Source organism: Manis pentadactyla, chromosome 2 (assembly GCF_030020395.1).
Source record: "Manis pentadactyla isolate mManPen7 chromosome 2, mManPen7.hap1, whole genome shotgun sequence".
Classification (NCBI taxonomy): domain Eukaryota; kingdom Metazoa; phylum Chordata; class Mammalia; order Pholidota; family Manidae; genus Manis; species Manis pentadactyla.
Genome location: NC_080020.1, coordinates 18,380,439 through 18,403,500, shown reverse-complemented (window position 1 = coordinate 18,403,500; position 23,062 = coordinate 18,380,439). Strand labels below are relative to the sequence as shown.

Here is a 23,062-nt window from a genome sequence, read left to right as displayed (position 1 = left end):
GTGCAGTTAGGAGTCTGAGCTGACAGCCAGGATGAGGAGCAGGTTCCCAAACCAGTGATCAGGTACATGGAGAGGAGAAGCCCAAATAGGAGGGGCTGCAGTGGTGGTTCTTCTGAAAATCCCAGAAGAAGAAATCCTGAAATTCTTGTATCATTCCCAGGATCCATGTGCTGGAAGTGACTACTGAAAAGTAGAGAAAAGAAATGACTAATTTTCCCATAAGGGAATATTGGTAACCTAGAATAAGTGCTATCTTTTATTTTATATCAAAGAAATTCATTTCTATATTTGATGCATGTATGGCCTGCTTTGGGCCTCCCTAGTTCCTCTGTTACAGGAATTCCTTTTTCACTGTCCACCTGTTCCTCAAACATAATGTGTGCTACTGTTTTATTGAGAGCATCTTTGATTTATGTGAGGAACAGATAATGAATACAGACCACATTTCAGGAACTGTCCAGAGTAGAGAATGCTGAAAAACAAACTTCCCTGGATCTAGTGCTGGAGGAGGAGTGATCAGGTACAAATAATAGTGCCACTCTCAGAGGGTGCAGGGGCTATGAAGAAAGGAAAGCATGTATAAAGAATAGTGTAAAGGGGTTTTATTTTTTTATTGGGGGTTTGGGAAATACCTGCAACAAGGTGACAGGTTAACAGACACCTTGAAGAAGAATGAGCAGGAGACACACATTATCTGGTGATTGTGTGCCTGGCAGAGGGAATGGACAGGGTGCAAGTGCCCTGAGGAAGGTAGTGGTTTTAGGAAATCAGGGCTCAGCATGGGCCAGCATGCCGAGGGGGATGGCAAGACAGAAGATGGTGAGAGATGGTGTCAGAGGATGGTGAGGGCGAGGCGGCCTCCTGCCTACTGAGTCTTCAAGGCCCAGGGAGTCCTCTGTCCACACAAGTTAAATCTGTCGCAAAGTCATCACAGCTTTGAAAAAGATCGCCTTCCTCATACCTTATACTGACTGAGTTCTGGCCCCTGAGTTATTGAAGTCACCTTGAATTTACAATCCCTGGCACCCCTGTTCTGAGGACTGTCCTCCATTACAAGGAACAACCACACATATACACACACACCCAACACTGGACCCCACTATGCACCCAGGTGTCCTACTGTGTTATTTCCATGTCCTCACTCTTGCCCACACCACTTAGTCTATAAGTGCTTATGCTGCTCAAATCAATTACCTGTTTCCTATAACATTGAGACATCAGACCCAGAAATTGTTGTCATAAGCCACCCGTGGAAAATTTAATCGGGGTTCCATGTTTACATGTCTATTTCATGCCCTGTATTTAAAGAAACATAAACAATATGTTCAGTAAGCCTAGAGGGAGAGGAAGGGAAAGGACACGAGGAAGAACGAAGGTCTAACAAGTGCAGGTGGCCCCTGAGAGACTGTGAGGAAGGAAACACCTCCTTGACTCTGGAGGCTTTCCAACTCTGATCACATCCCCTTGATGCCAAGCAAATAAAATATACCAATCACTCAAAAAAGGGAAATATACAAAATACAGCAAAGCATCTATTTTAAATATCAAATAGTGCAAGTCTGCTTGTTTGTATTGGTGCCCATTCTATATTTATGTGAACAGCTGGTTTTTATATGGCTGGATAGTAGATGAGGTAAGTCTTTTTCTCCCTTTCGTTTGGCATTTTTTCTTTGTTTTCTTGTACTTTTGGATTTGATCTCAAATGTAATAAACACAGTGGACACACTGCAGTCCTGGTTTTCGTCTTCATCCAACCTGCAAGGGCCTCTACAGACCATACTTTATACAGTCCTGCATGTCATGTGATTCCATCCTTTTCACCAAAAAAAAACATTCTTCATATGATTTTTCCCAAAGCATATTATGTCATGCAAGTACTTGTTTCATTTTTTAAATTATTTTTAAACACAAATTATATTTAACATACAATATTATATTGGTATGAAGTGTACCACATAGTGATTTGACAGTGACACACATTACTAAATGGTTATCATGATAAGTGTAGTTAACATCTGTCACTGCACAAACTTATTACAGTATTATATTGACTATATTCCTGATGCTCTACTTTTTATGTGAATTGATACAACCACTGTAGAAAGCAGTATGGAGGTGTCTCAAAAAACAAAAATTAGAAATATAGTAAGACCTATAAATTCCACTTTAGAGGAATTTACATAAAGAGAACAAAAATCACTAATTCAAAAAGATATATGGAGGGAAGTCAAGATGGTGGCGTGAGTAGAGCAGTGGAAATCTCCTCCCAAAACCATATATATTTTTGAAAATACAACAAATACAACTATTCCTAAAGGAGAGACCAGAGGATACAGTACAACAGCCAGGCTACATCCACATCTGCAAGAACTCAGCATTTCATGAATGGGGTGAGATACAAGCCGTGGCCCAGTGGGACACGAATGCCCCCCCACCCCAGCTCCCCGGCAGGAGGAGAGGAGTCAGAGTGGGGAGGGAGAAGGAGTCCAGGACTGCTAAATACCCAGCCCTAGTCATCTGCACCAGGAGCACAGACACAGTGCGCGGTGTACTGGATATTAGGGAAACAGAACAGTAAAACCTGCAAGAAGGTCCCTGCAGCCAGTGCCCCTGGGACAAAAGGAAAGCGAGTGATTTCTGAAAGCCTTAAAGGGACAGGGGCCTCACAGCTGGATGGAAGCATCCCAGCATACTCAACCCAGCAGCTGGGAATCCTGGGGAACTTTGGGCGCCTGAACCCCCTGGGTAGCAGCACAGCTCTAAGGACCCTCACAGCAATAATAGCCTCCCATCCATTACTCCTCCAGCACAGCCCCGCCGTAGCAGGGGAGCAACCTGGGAGTGGCTGCACCCACAGCAAGCACTCAGAGCCTCCTCCACAGCTGCCCAGACCAGACTCAGAGGCCCCACCAGAGCACACAGACAGAGGAAGCAGGGAAGAGGTGCTAAGGTCACCATTCTCACAGCAGAGCATATCCAGTGTGCCTGCCACTCCCCACAGGCCTCCAGGCTGCCCCAATGGCTGCTCCACCTGTGGCGGCTCAGGAAATAAAAACAGAAGGTGCTCCCCTTGGGCGGGTAACTGGCAGAGGCAGCGAGGATGGCAAGGCAACCAGCAAGCATGAAGGGACTTTGTTCTCCCAGCTAACACACGTGTCAACTGCCCATGACTACCTCTATCACCATGAAAAGGCAAAATAATCTGATCAAGCCCAGAATCACGAAGACAATCCCTGAGAGGGAGCCTGGGGAGATAGATTTAACCAATATTCCTGAAAATTAATTCAAAATTAAGGTCATAACCATACTGATGGACCTGCAGGGAAATATGCAAGAGATAAAGGATCGAGTTAGGAGGGCAAATACAGAAATAAAACAATCTCTGGAAGGACATACAGTAGACTGGATGAGGTGCAAGAGGCTGTTAATGGAATAGAAACCAGAGAACAGGAACACAGAGAAGCTGAGGCAGAGAGAGATAAAAGGATCTCCAGGAATGAAAGAATATTAAGAGAACTGTGTGACCAACAAAAATGAAACAATATCTGCATTTTTGGGGCACCAGAAGAAGAAGAGAGAGAAAAAGAGGTAGAAAGTGTATTTGGAGAAATAATTGATGAAAATTTCCCTAAACTGGGGGAGGAAATAGTCTCTCAAACCATGGAAGCCCACAGAACTCCCAACACAAGGGACCCAAATAGGACAACACCAAGACACATAATAATTAAAATGGCAAAGATCAAAGACAAGGACAAAGTATTAAAGGCAACCAGAGAGAGGAAAAAGGTCACCAACAAAGGAAAACCCATCAGGCTATCATCAGACTTCTCAACAGAAAATCTGATCCAGTCCAGAATCACCAAGATGATCCCTGAGAGGGAGCCTGGGGAGATAGATTTAACAAATATTCCTGAAAATTAATTCAAAATTAAGGTCATAACCATACTGATGGACCTGCAGAGAAATATGCAAGAGCTAAAGGATTGAGTTAGGAAGGAGAATACAGAAGTGCAAGAGGCCTTTAATGGAGCTGCATAGAAGAGAATGTGGCATGATATATTTAATGCAATGAAACAGAAGGGCCGTGAACCAATAATACTGTATCCAGCACGATTATAATTTAAATATGAAGGAGGGATTAAACAATTCCCAGAGAAGCAGAAGTTGAGGGGATTTGCCTCTCACAAACCACCTCTACAGGGTATTTTAAAGGGACTGCTCTAGATGGAAGCACTACTGAGGCTAAAAAGATGTCACTAGAGAAAATAAAATCACAGCAAAGAAAGAAGACCAACCAAATACTAACTAAAGGCAAAAAATGGAATCAACTACTCACAAAAGCAGTCAAAAGAAACACAAAAGAGCACAGAATAAAGAAGCTAACATATAAGGAATGGAGGAGGAGGAATAAGAACGGAGAGAAATAAGGAATCATCAGACTCTGTTTATAATAGCATAATAAGTGAGATAAGGTATATGGTTAGATAGTAAAGAAGCTACCTTTGAACATTTGGTAACCATGAGACTAAAGCTGCAAATGGCACTAAGTACATATCTTTCAATAATACCCTAAATGTAAATGGACTGAATGCACAATTTAAAGACACAGAGTCACAGAATGGATAAAAAAGGAAGACCCATCTATATGCTGCTTACGAGAGACTCACTTCAAACCCAAAGACATACACAGACTAAAAGTGAAGGCATGGAAAAAAATATTTCATGCCAACAATAGGGAGAAAAAAGCAGGTGTTGCAGTACTTGTATCCGATAAAATAGACTTCAAAACAAAGTAAGTAACAAGAGATAAAGAAGGTCATTACATAATGATAAAGGGTTCAGTCCAACAAGAGGACAGAACCAATTATATATATATATATATATATATATATATATATATATATATATATATATATATATGCACCCAACACAGGAGCACTAACATATGTAAAACAAATACTAACAGAATTAAAGGAGGAAATAGAATGCAATACATTCATTTTGGGAAATGTTAACACACCACTCACTCCAAAGGGCAGATCCACCAGACAGAAAATAAGTAAGGACACAGAGGCACTGAACAACACACTGGGACAGACTGACCTAATAGACATCTATAGAACTCTACACCCAAAAGCAGCAGGATACACATTCTGCTCAAATGCTCATGGAACATTTTCCAGAATAGATAACATATTAGGCCACAAAAAGAGCCTCAGTAAATTCAAAAAGATTGAAATGCTACCAACCAACTTCACAGATCACAAAGGTATAAAACTAGAAATAAATTGAACATAGAAAAGAAAAAGACTCACAAACACATGGAGGCTTAACAACATGCTCCTAAATAATCAATGGATAAATGACCAAATTAAAATAGAGATCAAGCAATATGTGGAGATAAATGACACAAACAGTACAGAGCCCCAACTTCTGTGGGACGCAGTAAAGGCAATTCTAAGAGGAAACTATATAGTAATCCAAGCCTATTAAAAGAAGGAAGAACAATCCCAAATGAATAGTCTAAAGTCACAATTACTGAAATTGGATAAAGAAGAACAAATGAGACCCAAAGTCAGCAGAAGGAGGGACATAATAAAGATAAGAGAAGAAATAAATATAATTGAGAAGACTAAAATAATAGAAAAATCAGTGAAACCAAGAGCTGGTTCTTTGATAAAATTAACAAAACAGATAAGCCCTAGACAGACTTATTAAGACAAAAAGAGATTCCACATACATCAATAGAATCAGAAATGATAAAGGAAACATCAAGAAGAACACCACAAAAATACAAAGAATCATTAGAGAATACTATGAGAATCTATATGCTAATAAGCTGGAAAACCTAGAAGAAATGGACAACTTCCAGAAAAATATAACCTTCCAAGACTAACCAAGGAAGAAACAGAAAATCTAAACAGACAAATTACCAGCAATGAAATTTAAGTGGTAATCAAAAAACTACCCAAGAACAAAAATCCCAGGCCAGATGGATTTACCTCGGAATTTTATCAGACATACAGAGAACACATAATACCCATTCTCCTTAAAGTTTTCCAAAAAATAGAAGATGAGGGAATACTCCCAAACTCATTCTATGAAGCCAACATCACCCTAATACCAAAACCAGGTAAAGACCCCACCAAAAAAGAAAACTACAGACCAATATCCCTGCCAAACGTAGATGCAAAAATACTCAACAAAATACTAGCAAACTGAATTCAAAAATACATCAAGAGGATCATACACCATGACCAAGTGGGATTCATCCCAGGGATGCAAGGATGGTACAACATTTGAAAATCCATCAACATCATCCACTACATCAAAAAAAAAGGAGAAAAACCACATGATCATCTCCATACATGCTGAAAAAGCATTCGACAAAATACAACATCCATTCATGATAAAAACTCTCAACAAAATGGGCACAGAAGGCAAGCACCTCAACATAATAAAGGCCATATATGATAAACCCACAGCTAACATCATACTAAACAGCAAGAAGCTGAAAGCTTTTCCTCTGCGATCAGGAACAAGACAGGGATGCCCACTCTCCCCACTGTTGTTCAACATAGTACTGGAGGTCCTAGCCATGGCAATCAGACAAAACAAAGAAATACAAGGAATCCAGATTGGTAAAGAAGAAGTCAAACTGTCACTATTTGCAGGTGACATGATATTGTACAAAAAGTACTCTAAACACAGACCAATCGAACAGAATAGAGATTCCAAACATTAATCCAAACATATATGGTCAACTAATATTCGATAAAGGGGCCATGGACATACAATGGGGAAATGACAGTCTCTTCAACAGATGGTGCTGGCAAAACTGGACAGCTACATGTAAGACAATGAAACTGGATCACTGTCTAACCCCATACACAAAAGTAAATTCAAAATGGATCAAAGACTTGAATGTAAGTCATGAAACCATAAAACTCTAAGAAAAAAAACATAGGCAAAAATCTCTTAGACATAAACATGAGTGACCTCTTCTTGAACATATCTCCCCAGGCAAGGGAAACAAAAGCAAAAATGAACAAATGGGACTATATCAAGCTGAAAAGCTTCTGTACAGCAAAGGACACCATCAACAGAACAAAAAGGTATCCTACAGTATGGGAGAATATACTCATAAATGACAGATCCGACAAAGGGTTGACATCCAAAATATATAAAGAGCTCACACACCTCAACAAACAGAAAGCAAATAATCCAATTAAAAAATGGGCAGAGTAGCTGAAAAGACAGTTCTCTAAAGAAGAAATTCAGATGGCCAACAGACACATGAAAAGATGCTCCACATCGCTTGTCATCAGAGAAATGCAAATTAAAACCACAATGAGATATCACCTCACACCAGTAAGGATGGCCACCATCCAAAAGACAAACAACAACAAATGTTGTCAAGGTTGTGGAGAAAGGGAAACCCTCCTACACTGCTGGTGGGAATGTAAATTAGTTCAACCATTGTGGAAAGCAGTATGGAGGTTCCTCAAAATGCTCAAAATAGAAATATCTTTTGACCCAGGAATTCCACTTCTAGAAATTTACCCTAAGAATGCAGCACTCCAGTTTGAAAAAGACAGATGCACCCCTATGTTTATCGCAGCACTATTTACAATAGCCAAGATATGGAAGCAACCTAAATGTCCATCAGTAGATGAATGGATAAAGAAGAAGTGGTACATATACACAATGGAATATTACGCAGCCATAAGAAAAAAACGGATCCTACCATTCGCAACAACATGGATGGAGCTAGAGGGTATTATGCTCAGTGAAATAAGCCAAGCGGAGAAGGACAAGTACCAAATGATTTCACTCCTATGTGGAGTATAAGAACAAAGGAAAACTGAAGGAACAAAACAGCAGCAGAATCACAGAACCCAAGAATGGACTAACAGTTACCAAAGGGAAAGGGACTGGGGACGATGCATGGGAAGGGAGGGATAAGGGCTGGGAAAAAGAAAGAGGGCATTACGATTAGCATGTATAGTGCGTGGGGGGCACGGGGAGGGCTGTGCAAGACAGAGAAGACAAGTAGTGATTTTACAGCATCTTACTACGCAGATGGACAGTGACTGTGAAGGGGTATATGGGGGGGACTTGGTGAAGGGGGGAACCTAGTAAACATAATGTTCTTCCTGTAATTGTAGATTAATGATACCAAAATTTAAAAAAAATTCCTCTGCCCAAAGGAAGCAAAATGAATTAATTGAGAGGCTAAGACTCAATTTCCTCAAAAAAAGAGGTTTTTTTTGGAAAATGTGTGTATCACTTTCCTACTGCTGCTGTAAGAAATTAGTGCAGCAGAAGGTGTAAAAGAAAGAAATTTGTGTTCCTAAATTTTGGAGGCCAGAGCCTGAAATGAGTCTTGGTGGGCTAAAATCCAGATGTCTGCAGGGCATGTTCCTTCTGGGGACTCAGGGAGAGAATCCCTTTCCTTTCCTATTTGAGTTTCTGGGACCCACAAGCTTTCCTTGGCTCCTGGCCTTTCTCCGTCTTCAGTGTCACGGGTATAATATCTTCAAATCAGCCTCTGTTTGCAACTATTCTCCTTCCTCTTTCACATTCAGAGGACTAAGAATAGGAGAAAATATTTGTGAATGTTATATCCAGTAAGGTGTTCATATCAAAAATATATAAAGAATTCATATGATTGAACACTCAGAGAACAAATAATCCATTAAAAAATGGGCAGAGGACCTGAATAGACATTTTTCAAAGAAAAATGCAGACACATGGAAAGATGCTCAACATCACTAATCACAAGGGAGATGCAAATCAAAGCTACAATGAGATATCACTTCACACCAGTTGGAATGGCTGGTGTCAACAAGGCAAGAAATAGCAAGAGCTGGCAAGGAGAAGAAGGAACTCTCGTGTACTATTGGTAGGAATGTAAATTGGTGCAGCCACTAGGGAAAACAGTATGGATGTTTTGCAAATAACTAAAAATAGAATTACCATAGGACCCAGTAGTTTTATCTCTGGGTATTTATACAAAAATACAAACACTCCTTTGAAAAACTCCATCTACGGCATACAATAACTAAATAGATCTCATAGTTAAAATGACTTCATAATGTGGGACTGAATAGCAGTTCCTAGTTTCTGATATAAATAAGAAAGTCCTCATTGATTTGGGAAGTGTGTCCTGAAGCCAACGAGTGTAGATCCCAAGTTTTTACATCACAATAACAGAGTTCACCCCACTGTTGAAGAGGGAAGTGGAAAATTTCTGGAAATATAAGAAGTTGTGGTCCACCCACCACATGTGAATGTTTTGAGACCCAAGAGACCTAATCCAGATGGTACCGCAGTCTGTATGCTTTGCAGAAACTAACTCACAGATGTGATCAGGTGCTGGAGGGCTAGGCCTCTGGAAGGCAGGTGAAGTCATGGGAAAGGAGAAATAAAAACAGGATTCACCTGAATTCTAACATGGTCTGGGGGAATAAAAGATGAAGACAGTTTCCCATTGAGCCCAGACCCATGTCCAAGGGGGCACGATGTGCTCAGAGGCGGGACTGACAGCAGAAGCAGGGCCTCATGAGCAGGCCACGGCCTGTAGATGCCTCCTCTGCTGCGGTCTCTCCGCATGTGCCATCTTGGGCTGCACAGGACCTGGTTGTGCTTTTGGAGAGTCCTCAGTCTGGCTGGGGCGCCAAAGCATGGCTCTTTCCTGCTGTCTTACCTGGGGACAAAGCTTCAGTCTTCATCATCAGCCATCCACGGAGGAATCCTGACTTCCACAGGAGACCTTCCTCAGAGAGCTCTTCCAGGTGAGTCTGAGAGCCCAGCAGACCTGGCAGGAAAGGGTCAGAGAGAAGCAAAGCCAAGAAAAAATGCCATTTGTTGTCACCTGAGAGCCAGTGCAGCCTAGTCCCAAGCCCAGAGATGATTGTGCTGGTTTGCTTGCTTATTTAATAGAGTAATGTAATTATTTAGGATGCCAAAAGAGACAGAAACATTGAGCTCACAAAGCAAGTGTCATTTGACAGTTAATTTGTAGTAGAACATAAGTCCAAGGGACCTTTTAATTCAAGGTGTCAAGTGGATAGTCAGCTGTGAGGACATACACAGTGAAGTGAGGATATTTCTTTTTATTTTTAAGATGGAGCATACTTGACTGTCACCATCTTGATGAGAAAGATCCAGACCAAGGAATGCTTGCGAATATATTCCTTGCAACAGTAGTGAGTGAGACATAAATTCCACAATATCTTGTTTCATTCTTGGTATTCACATGGTAAAATATATTGGATAGGTTAAAAGGGGTATGTCAATGAACATTAATTTATAATTATTTCATTGGGTGTGAAGATATATACTTCTTAAAATTAAAGTATCATTGATATATAATCTTGTATTGGTTGCAAATGTACAACATGTGGTTCAACAGTTACCTGTATTATCAAATCCTCACCCACTGTAGTGCGGTTACTATCTATCAATGCAGAAAGATGTTACAGAATCACTGACTATATTGTCCATGCTGTACTACTGCCCCTGTCACCGACTTATGTTGTTATTTGAATTATTGTGTTCCTTTATCCTCCTCACCTCTCCCTGACCTGCATATACTTTTGTGAGGTAGTTAGCCATTTACTTCATTTGAAGTATAGTTGATATACATTGTTCTATTGTTTCAGATGTATAAAATTGTGATTCAACAATTATATACATTGTGAAATTTTTGCTGCCATAAGCATTGTTATCATTTGTCAACAGAGAAATTAAAACATTGTTGACTATATTCCCTGTGTTGTAGCTCTACCCTAGTGATGAATTTTTTATAAGTTTGTGCCTCTTTATCTCCTTCACCTATGTCACCCAACCTCCCAACCCCTTCCCTATGTAACCATGTTTCTGTTCTCCGTGTTTATTAGTCTTTCTTTTTTCCTTGTTTTGTTTTTAACATTCCACATATTAATGAAATTACATGGTGTTTGCCTTCCTCTTTCTGATTTATTTCACTTAGCATAACACCCTCTAGATTCATTCATGTTATCACCAATGGCAAAATTTCATTCTTTTCTATAACTGAGCAATATTCCATTGCATATATGTACCACATCTTCTTCACCCATTATTTTATCTATGGGCACTTAGCTTGTTTCCATTTCTTGGTTATTATAAATAATGCTTCAATTAATATAGGGGTGCATATATCTTTTTCAAGTAGTGATTTTGTTTCCTTTATATAAATTCCCAGAAGTGGAACTTCTGGATCATATGATATGTCTAATTTTAATTTTTGGAGAAACCTCCATACTATTTTCCATAGCAGCTATACCAATTTACTTGAGAAGTACAGCATAAGGAATATAGTCATAATGTAAATATTTGTTATGGTGACAAATGTTAACTACATTGCCTGTGGTGAGCATATAGTAAAGTATATGAGTGTTGAATGACTACGCTGTATGCCTCAAATCAATCTAATGTTCCATGTTTACTATACTTTAACAAAAATTTTTAAGTAATTTTTTAAAATGAGACAAATATTTGCATGACATAAAGCACTCAGGAATAAATCATATGAAGAAAGTTATTCAGTTGAAATGATGAAATCTCATGGCATATGCCACAGTGTGCCCATTCTGTTGGTCACAAATGAGATCAAATCCCAAATTACAACACAAATGAAGAAAAGATTCACTGTAAAGGAAGTGAGAAAGTGACTCACCTCATCAGCTATCCAACCATAGAAAGACCAACTGGTCAAATAAATATAGAATGGGCACCAAAACAAATTTTGATATTTAAAATAGCCAGCTTTTGTTGTGGTTTGTGTATGTCCTTTTGTGAATGAGTGGTTTATTTCCTTTGCTCAGTTTTCACTTGGAGTGGTCAATATGTAAAGTGTTTCACACTAAAAAATCATGACTTTCATCATTTGGATGAATTCATATTTTATCCTTTTTTTATTTGCATGGCATGAATGGGATGTGATCAGGGTTGAGATACTGCCAGAACTAAGGATGCATTTCCTTCCTCACAGTCTCTCAGGGACCACCTGAGCTTATTAGTTTTTTCTTCCCCAGGTTCATTTCATTCCTCTGTTTCCCTCTATATGTATAGAATACATTGTTTATGTGTCCTTAAATACAGGGCAGAAAATGGATATACCAACTGGAACCCCAAGTTTATTTGTCCATGGAAGTTTATGATAGCAATTTCTGGGTACTGTTTCTAAATTCTTTAGGGGGTGCATACTAGATTGGAGCAGATTAAGTAGTATCCACCACTTAGAGCCTAAACCGTGTGAGAGGGAGGGAGACCATGGAAATACACACCAGGAGACTGTTTCTAAGACAACCACCTTCCTCAGGACCTTTGCACTGTCTATTCCTTCTCCCAGGCACACACTTACCAAGATAATATTGTCTCCTTCTCATTCTTCTTTGAGGTGTCTGTTAACCTGTCACCACCCTGCAGTTCCTTGTTCAACTCCCCACAAAAAAATACCCCATCCACTCTCCTTTATACATGCATTATTTTTCCTTCATAGCATGTGCACCATCTGATATGTTATATTATTGTTTTTATTTCTTTTCTCCTTCAGCATTACATTGTAGGAACTTCTGTTTTTCAGAATTTTATACTCTTCACAGTGCCTGGAATATGGTCTCTATTTAATATCTATTTCTCAAATTCATGAAAAGTGTTCTCAATAAAACATTAGCACACATATGTTTGAGGAATAGGTCAACAGTGGAAAAGGAATTCCTATAGAAATGGTACTGGGGGGCCCAGAGGGCAACAGAGAATACATCAATTATGGGGATTAATTTCTTAAGTCTAAAATAGCAATCAGCACTTATTCTAGGTTAATAATGCTTCCTTATGTGACAATTAGTCATTTCTTTTTTCTACTTCCTGAGTCATCTTTAACACATAGACCCAGGGAATGACACAGAATTTCAGGATTTCTTATTTTGAGAATTTTGGAGGAACCAGAACTGAAGTTCCTCATATTTGGGGTTTTGCTCTCCATGTCCCTGGTCACTGTGTTTGGGAACCTGCTCCTCATCCTGGCTGTCAGCTCAGACTCCCACCTGCACACACCCGTGTACTTCTTCCTCTCTGACCTGTCCTTTGTGGACATCTGCTTCTTCTCCACCACCATCCCCAAGATGCTGCTGAGCATCCAGACCCAGAGCAAATTCATGACCTGTGCACAGCCAGGTGCACAAGCCAGATGTATGTTTCATACTCTTTGCAAGTCTGTGTGATTTCTTCCTGACAGTGATGGACTATGACCAGTATGTGGCCATCTGCCACCTTCTGCACTACACGGTCATCATGAATGTCCAGCTCTGCAGACTGCTGGCTCTGGTGTCCTGGAACATAAGGTTCCTGAATTCCTTTTTAAAAAGCTTAATGGTAACATGGGGAAGGCAGTATAACACAGAGAAGACAAGTACTGATTCTAAAGTATCTTATTACATGGATGGACAGTGACTGTATGTGGTGGAGACTTGATAATAGGGGGAGTCTAGTAACCATAATGTTGTTCATGTAATTGTACATTAATAATACAAAAAAAACAGCTTAATGGTGTTGAGTCTGTCCTTCTGTACTGACTTGGAAATACCTCACTTTTTCTGTGAACTCAATCAGATGCTCCAACTGGTCTGTTCTGACAACTTTCTTAATGACATGGTGATATACATTGCATCAGTGCTGCTGGCTGGGGGTCCCCTTGCTGGCATCCTGTGCTTGTACTATAAGATATTTTCCTCCATTCATAGAATCTCATCAGTTCCAGGCCAAAAGCCATAAAACTGGAGAAGTACCCATGGTTGCTGGGGTCAAAACCTCAGAGACAGCAATTGTGATTGTTTGATTGACTGAATGTAGTAGTGTTTCTTCTATGTATGTCCTGGAATTTCCATTTATTTGACTTTAACTTCTTTACTCAACTTACGTAAGTGACTTTATTAGCTTTTTGCTCTCTCTGATATCCATTTTTCCCTTCATTGTTTTCTTACTTTCCCAAATTTATTTCTAACTATGGATCTGAAATATTTGGTGATTTCCATTTATCTAATGAGACAACATGGATTTTTCTTGAATAATTTTCTCTCAAATGACTTATACCAAATAATTTTTCTTTTGCTTTTTTATGAGAATCATTCATTGTTATGCATTGTACCACTGTAGTAAAAAACAATTCACATGATGACCAAGCAAATTATGTAATTTTATCATAGAGGAAAATCTGAGACCACTGTGCTCAGATTCTGGGCTGGCATTCTTTTGCAGGTCACTATCTTAACTTCTCTTCCTGATCATCAGACTTTGACACACTCATGTGCTTCATCCCGGCCACTGTGGTTTTTCCTCAGTAGGACCTGCTCTCTTTCAGCTTGTCCACAGTGTCAAGTGATTATCATCCTTGTCTGTTACTGATGTCTGCATGAATACACAAATTCAATAAAAATTTGATTATTTGGACTTATAGCCAGAGTTTTAAAATATGATGAAGCATAATGGGAAGTTATACTTTTAATTGCTACTCAAAATACCTCTTTTCTAAGCTATATATGTACTCATTCATGTATGGAATACTGGTGTCTATGTGTAAAAGGATATATTCATTAGGTGAAGGATCACTTGCATACTTATCTTTTTCATTGATTTCTCTTCCTGTTTCTGCTCTGAAACTTTTGATGATGGCTTCCAATATGATTCCTCCCTCTAAATAAAGTCCAACTCCCCTCTAAACGTTATCTTAACATTAAAGGGACAGTAAGTGTACAATATCAACATCATGGATTTCATCTCCATTTTTCTTGGGCATCTTCAATATTTATTGTTGAAGAATGACTCGCATAAGAACCTGAGTCCACATGTCCAGCCATGTGACTCAAGGTTACCATTTTTGTACACAAACGTGTGTTCTTCTACCTTTCCTAGGTATCTGCAAAGAACTTTCAGGTAGTTATTTTTAATATATTCACCTGAAATAGACTTGAATAACATGTTCAAGAATGTTGAAATATCAGGAAAAAATCTCAAAGTAAGGAGGAGCTGAGTATTACAATTGCCCTTCGTTCTGTTTACTAAGATCACTCTATCAGTCAGCTAGTGTTCCATGACTCCTCATCCCGACATCAAATGGGTTTACAGAATGCCTTTATCATAAAGGTGGGCCGTACGGCAGGAAGGTGCTCTGGCCTCTGCTGGGCTCCTTGTGGGTCTTCAGTCCCGTGCTGTTTCTACAGTGTGTTTCTAAAGCCATTCCATGGTGGCCTTCGTGGCTAGAGTGCGTTTCTGTCTGAATATATGAATATATGGTCAGTCACGGTTCATGTATTTTTATACATAGCCATGATCCAATATATGGTCCACTTATATATGTAAGTTAATCTATCTTACAGGAAAAAAAAATGAGTTTATCAAATGTGAATGGATTTACTTCCATTATTCCTCTATCTATATCTGAAACTTTGCTTTCCTCCCTGTAAGAAGAGGACTCCCCATACGTGTTTATGGATCAGCTCCTTGTGCTCTAGATCCTACTCTGAGCCACACACCTTTAGATTTTTCTCATTTTAACTAATTTGGGAGAGTGTAATGACATACAATAAGCGGTACATTTTTAAATGCACAATTTGATGAAACAAAAGAGCCACTGAAAAATTGAGCATATATTTTTAAGTAATTTGAGAAAGTACACAAACTTTTGCAGCTCTGTTATGGATTGTAAGTAATTCAACCTCCCTGAACTTCAATTCCCATATATCTAAAGGTAATACAGGTAATCAACTCTTCCTTCAATGATATTATGAGGTATAAATGGAATGTGTGAAAATACTTTGCTGATTCCCTTTCAAAAAAATGTTCAAATGTAACAGGTGTGTATATGTATATGTGCATACATTTGTATGTATTTTTCTTTCAAATAAGGACATTCACACAAATATCCCTACACACAGGCTCATTTATAATCTCATTAATATGTTGAAACCCCTTGAGAGAATGTTGGAGAGGAAAGAAATGAAAAGAAGGAAGGTTTGAGTTAACATGAAAAGGAGTGTAGAAATTTTGACACAAAGTCTTAGAATGGGTGACCTAAATTTCCATGATTTACTTTTCCTATCTTAATGCCTTAAAGGTCTTAAATTCAGAACCACTTATATGTTTTTGTCATGGGAAATTTTCAATAACAACTATTAGTGCCAAATATGACCAAACTGACTTTGGATTTCTTTTTTTACTTTAAGTGGAACTTCAACACAAAATATCCTGCACAATGAGAGCTAAATGGATGAATGGAGGGACTTAAATTCAGTTCCTTAAAACAAAATTGTATTGGAGAATGTATTAGAATCCTACTGCAACTCTAACAAATCACCATGCTAGTGGCTTAAAATAAGCAAATGTATATTCTTACAGTTCTGGAGGTCAGGGCCTGAAAGGGGTCTTGTTTGTTTATGATCAGGAAGTCTGCAGGTCTGGGTTACTTCTTGAGGCTCAGGGCAGTCTCTGTTTCCTTCCTATTCCAGGTTCTCTAGGCCGCCTGCATTCCCTGGCTCGTGGCCCTTCTTCCATCCTCAAAGCCAGCAGTCTGACATTTCCAAATCTCTACTTGACAGTGACTCTTCTGCTTTCCTCTTCAGTGTCTACAGACAGTTGTCCTTACCTTCCACCCACCAGCATGATCACACTTCTGTAAAGACAGCTGATTAGCAGCCTTATTCCATCTGCTACCTTAATCCTCCCTCACTATAAAAAAATAAGATATTCAATGGTTCTGGAGATTAGGATGTGAACACCTTTTGGAGGCTCTTATTCTGCCTATTACAGTCTATTCAGGAGCATATTATTTGGTGTTACTCAAGTGCCTTGTATGAAGGAATCAAGCACATAATTCATCACAGCCTCTGGGATGAGTGAATACAGTTTTCCTTAACAATCACATGTAGAGATTAATTTTGGTGGAGAAGACTTAACACTACCTAAACCTGACTCAGGGCCACAGCCTTGATGTTCAAGGAGCCAAAGACCAGGATCCAGAGCACTGACATCACTCAGAAGCTCGTGTAAATGCAGGGTCTTTGGACCTACTGGGACTTTCGGAATTAGTATCAGAGTTTGAATTAACTTCTGGGGTGACCCACAAGCACATTAAAATTGGACAAGTGCTGGTCTAGAATTAGTTTCTCACCTTGTGTTGGCATTTACAGGAGGATGATCGTTTGGGTTGGGCACTGTCCTGTGCCTGTAGGTGTTTAGTACATCGCTTCACACAAGGCCAAACATCCCCAGGGGCAAAATCCTCTCTGGCTGGAGACCATGTGCCCAGAGGTAAAACTGAATACATCCTGACAGAATTACCATGAAGGAACCATCCCTTATTCAGGTTATAACTTCTCACAGATCTCTAAACCCATTTTTGCAAAGAGCATGGAGTTCATAATAGCACTAGTTCACAGAATACACTTTCATGAGCTTAAATCAGGCAATCAACACAAGGTGCTAAACTCTCTAGATAATATATAAAAAATCTAAATATGTCTCTTGAAATTTAACAAAATTTTATAATTAATGAGTAAATGACAGCTCTAAGTTTATGATACCAAAATGAAAATCATAATTTTTTTGACAAATGATGACAAGGAATGTAGTGTCCAAGATTTTACATCAACCTTGACTTAGTTCTCCCCCTTGTTGAAGAAAGAAATAGGCTTTTGGAGATATCAGAGTCTGGGATTCCACCACAATCAATGCTTTGATGATTCCTGACATTTCCTTTAGTCTTAAGTCTTGGAGAAGCATTAACTCAGATTTAGAAAACAATGCAAATAGGTTAGACCACTGGAAGGGAGCAAACTTCATGAACATGTAAAAAAAACATGAATTCACTTCACTTCTGATCTGATCTCTTGAGAGCAGTGAAGCAGAGAATATTATTAGTTTTTATTTTTCTACTGAATGAAATGAGCAGTCATTTTATTATGCATCATGTGTGAATCCTTGCTTTAAACAAAATGATAGTCAAAGTTCTTCTGCATTCTCAGTGCTAATTAATTGGCTTTTTAGTCAAAGTTCTTCTGCATTCTCAGTGCTAATTAATTGGCTTTTTACATATTTCCAACTTGTTTTCACATCTTATTTTTTATCCTTTTGAACTTTTGTGGTTAGATCTATTTCTGAATGTTTCATTCTCTTCGTCCTCCATCTGGAAGGATTTCTTCACGTGTGAGTAAGGATTATCTGTATCTTCTGCAACTATATTTAGATCATTATCTTTATTTAAAATGAAATTGTAATGTACCTACTTCTATCCATATTTTAGAGCCCTTCTGTTACACTCTATTATTTCCAAGTATGTGGAAGTTTAACCCTGAATTAGTGACCCCAGTTGATGTCATTAAAGTATTACTATTTCAAGTCTTTATGTAAGTTAGTTGTAGTTTTCCAATTTTGCTACACACAGTTGTTTTGAGACCACTCTATTTCACATATTCTAAGTGCCATTCTTTATTCCATAAGTTCTTAGTATATTTGGGATATTTTATTTATTATGCACACATAAATATTCATACAATTTTAACTTAAATGCATAAATAGAATACTAAGCACATCATAAATTCTCTTTAATTTATTACTTTTCCCTTTTCTTCCACTTACTTATCTCACCCCCATAATCAACTATGTAGTGCTGATTCATTATTTCAATGTCTACATATCATTTCATGGCATGGCTCTGCCATTTACACAGCTGATGGTTTCCTATTATTTCTCATTAAATTGCTATGATAGCCATGCTACAAAAATATTTTGAAGTAAGTTAAAGTATTGTTCTAACTGGAGTGATTCTGTCCAGAGGTCACTGAACATAATTCAGAGATATTTTGGGCTGTCACCCTGGAGATGAGTGGGTGGAGGCAGGGAAGCTCTAAACATCCCACCTGCACAGGGCAGACCCACCTCAGACAATGGCCGAGCCCAGAATGTCCATACTGTGGAGATCAATGGACCATGAGTTAAACAATATCTGTACTTCAGTGTTTATACCAGTCCAGAGTATTTCTCTAAACATTTCACATTATAACATCTCACAATTATAGCAGCAAAATTAGGGAGTTTGCTCCCTGTTCAATTGTTCCAATCCTAACCAATGTGACAGTTCTTTAAGTGTTTTTCCAGGCTTACAGATGATAGTTTTCTTAATTGGTATTTTAACTTTTAACAGTGTGAGCAGAATTCATACAGTTGATCAACTTTCTGATTTCCCTTACTATTCTTATTATGTGTCCATATATTATATTCAAATATTTCTATAGTCAACAGAATTTCCAATGATTTTATATATTATTGATTCTCAATTGACTTTATTTTTGCCCATAATAAAGGCTCATACTTTAATTTAGTAACATATGCCTTTTACTTCTGATTTTTATGCCTTAGTTAAGATAATATTGCCCACTCTGATTTTTCATGTAGTTTTATAGATGTTCATCTAAAATATATTTTTTCTTTTACCTTGAAGTCTTTAATCCCTCTGATTTTTTCATAAGTGTGAGAATACTGACTTTATTTTCTTCCAGATAGGTAGCCATTTATATCAGCTTTTATTCAGCAATCCAACCCTTTCCGACTACCCTGAAATACAACCATGTCACATATGAAATGTCCATATGTACTGACCTAATTCCTGATACATTCAAAAAATAACAGAATATCTAATACATGCCAGAAATTTCAAAGAGCATTTTATCTTGTGTACTTTTGTGTTGATGTCTTTGCTTATTTAATTATCAATCCATGTTAATATTGTTAATTGTTTCTATCATTTCTCTTTAGTTTTAATTCATTTTTTATACTCCATTTGATTTTCTTTGTAGAGTTGTCTTGAAATCATTCCAGATAACATGGTTTCACAATTTCTACCAAACTTTCCATTTCATAACTTCTCATCACTTTATATTAGTTTCTGTTTAAATAACACAGTCACATACCTTTCTGAAAGAAACAAAGGCAAAAAAGCAGGTACAATATCTTGCATTGTAACAGTTGAAGTCACAGTACAATGAAATAAATGTGTGTATGACCTAATGTCCTCAGGAATAAATCAGACGTAATGTCCTCAGGAGCAAGTCATATGATAAATTTATTCAGAGTAAAAGGACGAGGAGCCATGGTGTGTGCAGGATTTATAATGTGTGGCCAATTTATATTGGTTTCATGGGTACAACATAGTAATTCACCAGTTATGTGTATTATTAAATACTTACCCCAACTAGTATAGTTACTATCTGTCAACACAGAAAGAAGTTACACATCCCTTGATTATATTCTCTATCTTTCTCTCCCTCTCTCTTATCTTTATTGAACATACTGTTTTTTATCTTTTAGTGCAGTGCAGAGAATGGCCGTGCTAAAATAAAGCCCCAAGTTTACTGGTTCCTAGGACAGTTATAAGCTGCAATTTCTGGCTACCATCTGTACCTACTATAGGGAAAGGTCATCCAATCTGACTAGTTTGAGTTTGTATCAACTCATAATCTAATAGGGTGCTTGGGTAGGAGAAAGGCATGGTGGCATCATATTCTGAGGAAGTATCGTCTGCAGAGTGTGTGTGTGTGTGTGTGTGTGTGTGTGTGTGTGTGTGTGTGTGTGCACCCACTGTGCAGAGTGAGGGCTGTTCTCAGGGCAGGGGTACATGGTCTCATATATTCCAAAATGACCCATATATTACAGAGGCCAGAAATCATTTAACAGATAGTAGTATAATAGAGAGGATCTAATTCAAAGGACACCTTTGCAACCAGATTTATAAGTACAAAATATACATAGTGTGTGTGAGTGACTCCCTTTGTCTTCAAGTTTAACCATCAAAATCACCTCTTCCTTTGAAACTGACATCACTTCTGATCGCTCTCTCCTGCTTCCTTCCCCTCCCATACTTTCTTCCTGTTTTGGACTTGAACAGCTGAAAGTAGTAAAACCTTCAGAGTCTTTGCTGTGGCCATTCCCTCTGCCAGACACACAGTTCCCCATGTGCTCATTCTCCTGACCTCTCATCTTGAGGTTGCTGCTCAAATGTCACCTTCTGAAGTTCTTCCTGAGAAAATTAATATTCACCTTCACCCTCTCCTTCATACTTACTTTTGTTTTCTTCATAGCACTTGTCCCATCTGACACATCGTGTAATAGTTTAATTTGCTTATGTGTTTTTATCATTGTTGGCTTGCAGGGGCCTTTGTTTTTCAGCACCCTGTATTCATTGTCAAGACATTGCCTTAAACTTGGTTGACACAATACATTTTTCTCACATGCATGAAATATATTCTCAGTAAAATAGTAGAATGCATAAAATCTTGAGGGAAATTATGAGAATGGGACAAAAATGCTTCATCAGGGATGAAATGGGGGATCTCCTAAAGGGGACAGAGCCATACAAAATATTTAAATTAACTATTTGATTGCAAAATACAAATAATAACATTTCAATCAAGTGAGAAATGCTAGCATGTTGAAAATTCCTTGTTATTTTTTCTGTATCCTGGTAGGCACCTCCACCCCATGGAACCAGGAAACCTCACACGGGTGTCAGAATTTCATCTTCTGGGATTCTCAGAGGACCCACAACTGCAGTCCCTCATATTTAGGCTTTTCCTCTCCATGTACCTAATCACTGTTTTTGAAACCAGCTTATCATCCTGGCTGTCAGCTCAGACTCCCACCTGCACACACCCATGTACTTCTTCCTCTCCAAACTGTCCTTTGTGGACATCTGCTTCACCTCCACCACCATCCCCAAGGTGCTGTGGAACATCCAGACAGGGAGCAGTGACATTAACTATGAAGGCTGTATCACCCAGATTAATTTTTTACACTCTTTACAAGGTTGGACATCTTCCTCCTGACTGCAATGGCCTACAACCAGTATGTGGCCATCTGTAAGCCCCTCTATTACATGGTCATCATAAGCCCCCAGCTCTGTGGACTGCTGGTTCTGATGCCCTGGATCATGAGTGTCCTGAATTCCCTGTTACAGTTTAACAATTTTGCAAATGTCCTTCTCTACACACTTGGACATCTCCCCTTCTTCTGTAAAGTCAATCAGGTGGTCCAACTTGCCTGTTCTGACACTTTCCTTAATTATATGGTGATGTACCTCACAGCTGTGTTGCTGGTGGTCCTTTCACTGGGATCCTTGACACTTACTCTGACATAGGTTCCTCAATATGTGGGACATCATCAGCCCAAGGGAAATACAAGGCATTTTCCACCTGTGCATCTCACCTCTCCATTATCTCCTTATTTTATTGCACAAGCTTAGGTGTGTACTTTAGCTCTGCTGGTACCCACAGCTCACACTTAAGTGCAACAGCCTCAGTGATGTACACCATGGTCACACCCATGCTGAACCCCTCCATGTACAATCTCAGGAATAAGGACATAAAGGGGGCTCTGAAAAGATTCTTAGGGGTGGAAGGCATCAAAATGAAAATTATTCTGAGAAAGTAGTGCCTGTGACCACAGGCCAAAATTCTCAGAGTTTGATCAGATTTTAGAAATAGAACTTGCTCCTTTTTTATTTCCTGGAATTTTCATTTTTTTACTACTGGTTGCAACTTGAGTGACTCACCTTAGTAAACTTTCTCTCTGTGATTGCCAATGATTTTCCCCTTTGCTTTTTTCCTATCTTTCCTAATGTATTCCTAACCTTTGATATGAAAAATTAGGAAATTTCCTAAAAGGAAATTTTATCTCATGGAACTTTTTAGATTTCTTGAGAGTGATTTCTTTTCAAATGACAGATAACATCCAATGTAATAATTCCCTAGCTTTACTAAAAGAATAGTCATGAATTTTACCACTCCAATGGAAAAAATTCAACTTTGCAATTAGGACATTTCTAGAATTTTGTAGAAGAAAATCTGACACCCATTTTTATCCTTTTTTGCCCATTATTCCTGGTCTTCCTGATGTAGACTTTAACATACTAGTATGATTTATTGGTCACTGGGGTAAAGTCTACACAGGAACACAGTTTTGAACCAAGAGATTGACCAAATATGAC

At 38.6% G+C, this 23,062-nt stretch overlaps 1 pseudogene; it reads left to right on the top strand.

Annotated features, from left to right (window-relative positions):
- The first annotated feature begins 13,013 nt into the window (after positions 1-13,013).
- Positions 13,014-22,506, top strand: LOC118924903 (olfactory receptor 7A10-like; annotated as a pseudogene).
- The last annotated feature ends 556 nt before the right edge of the window (positions 22,507-23,062 follow it).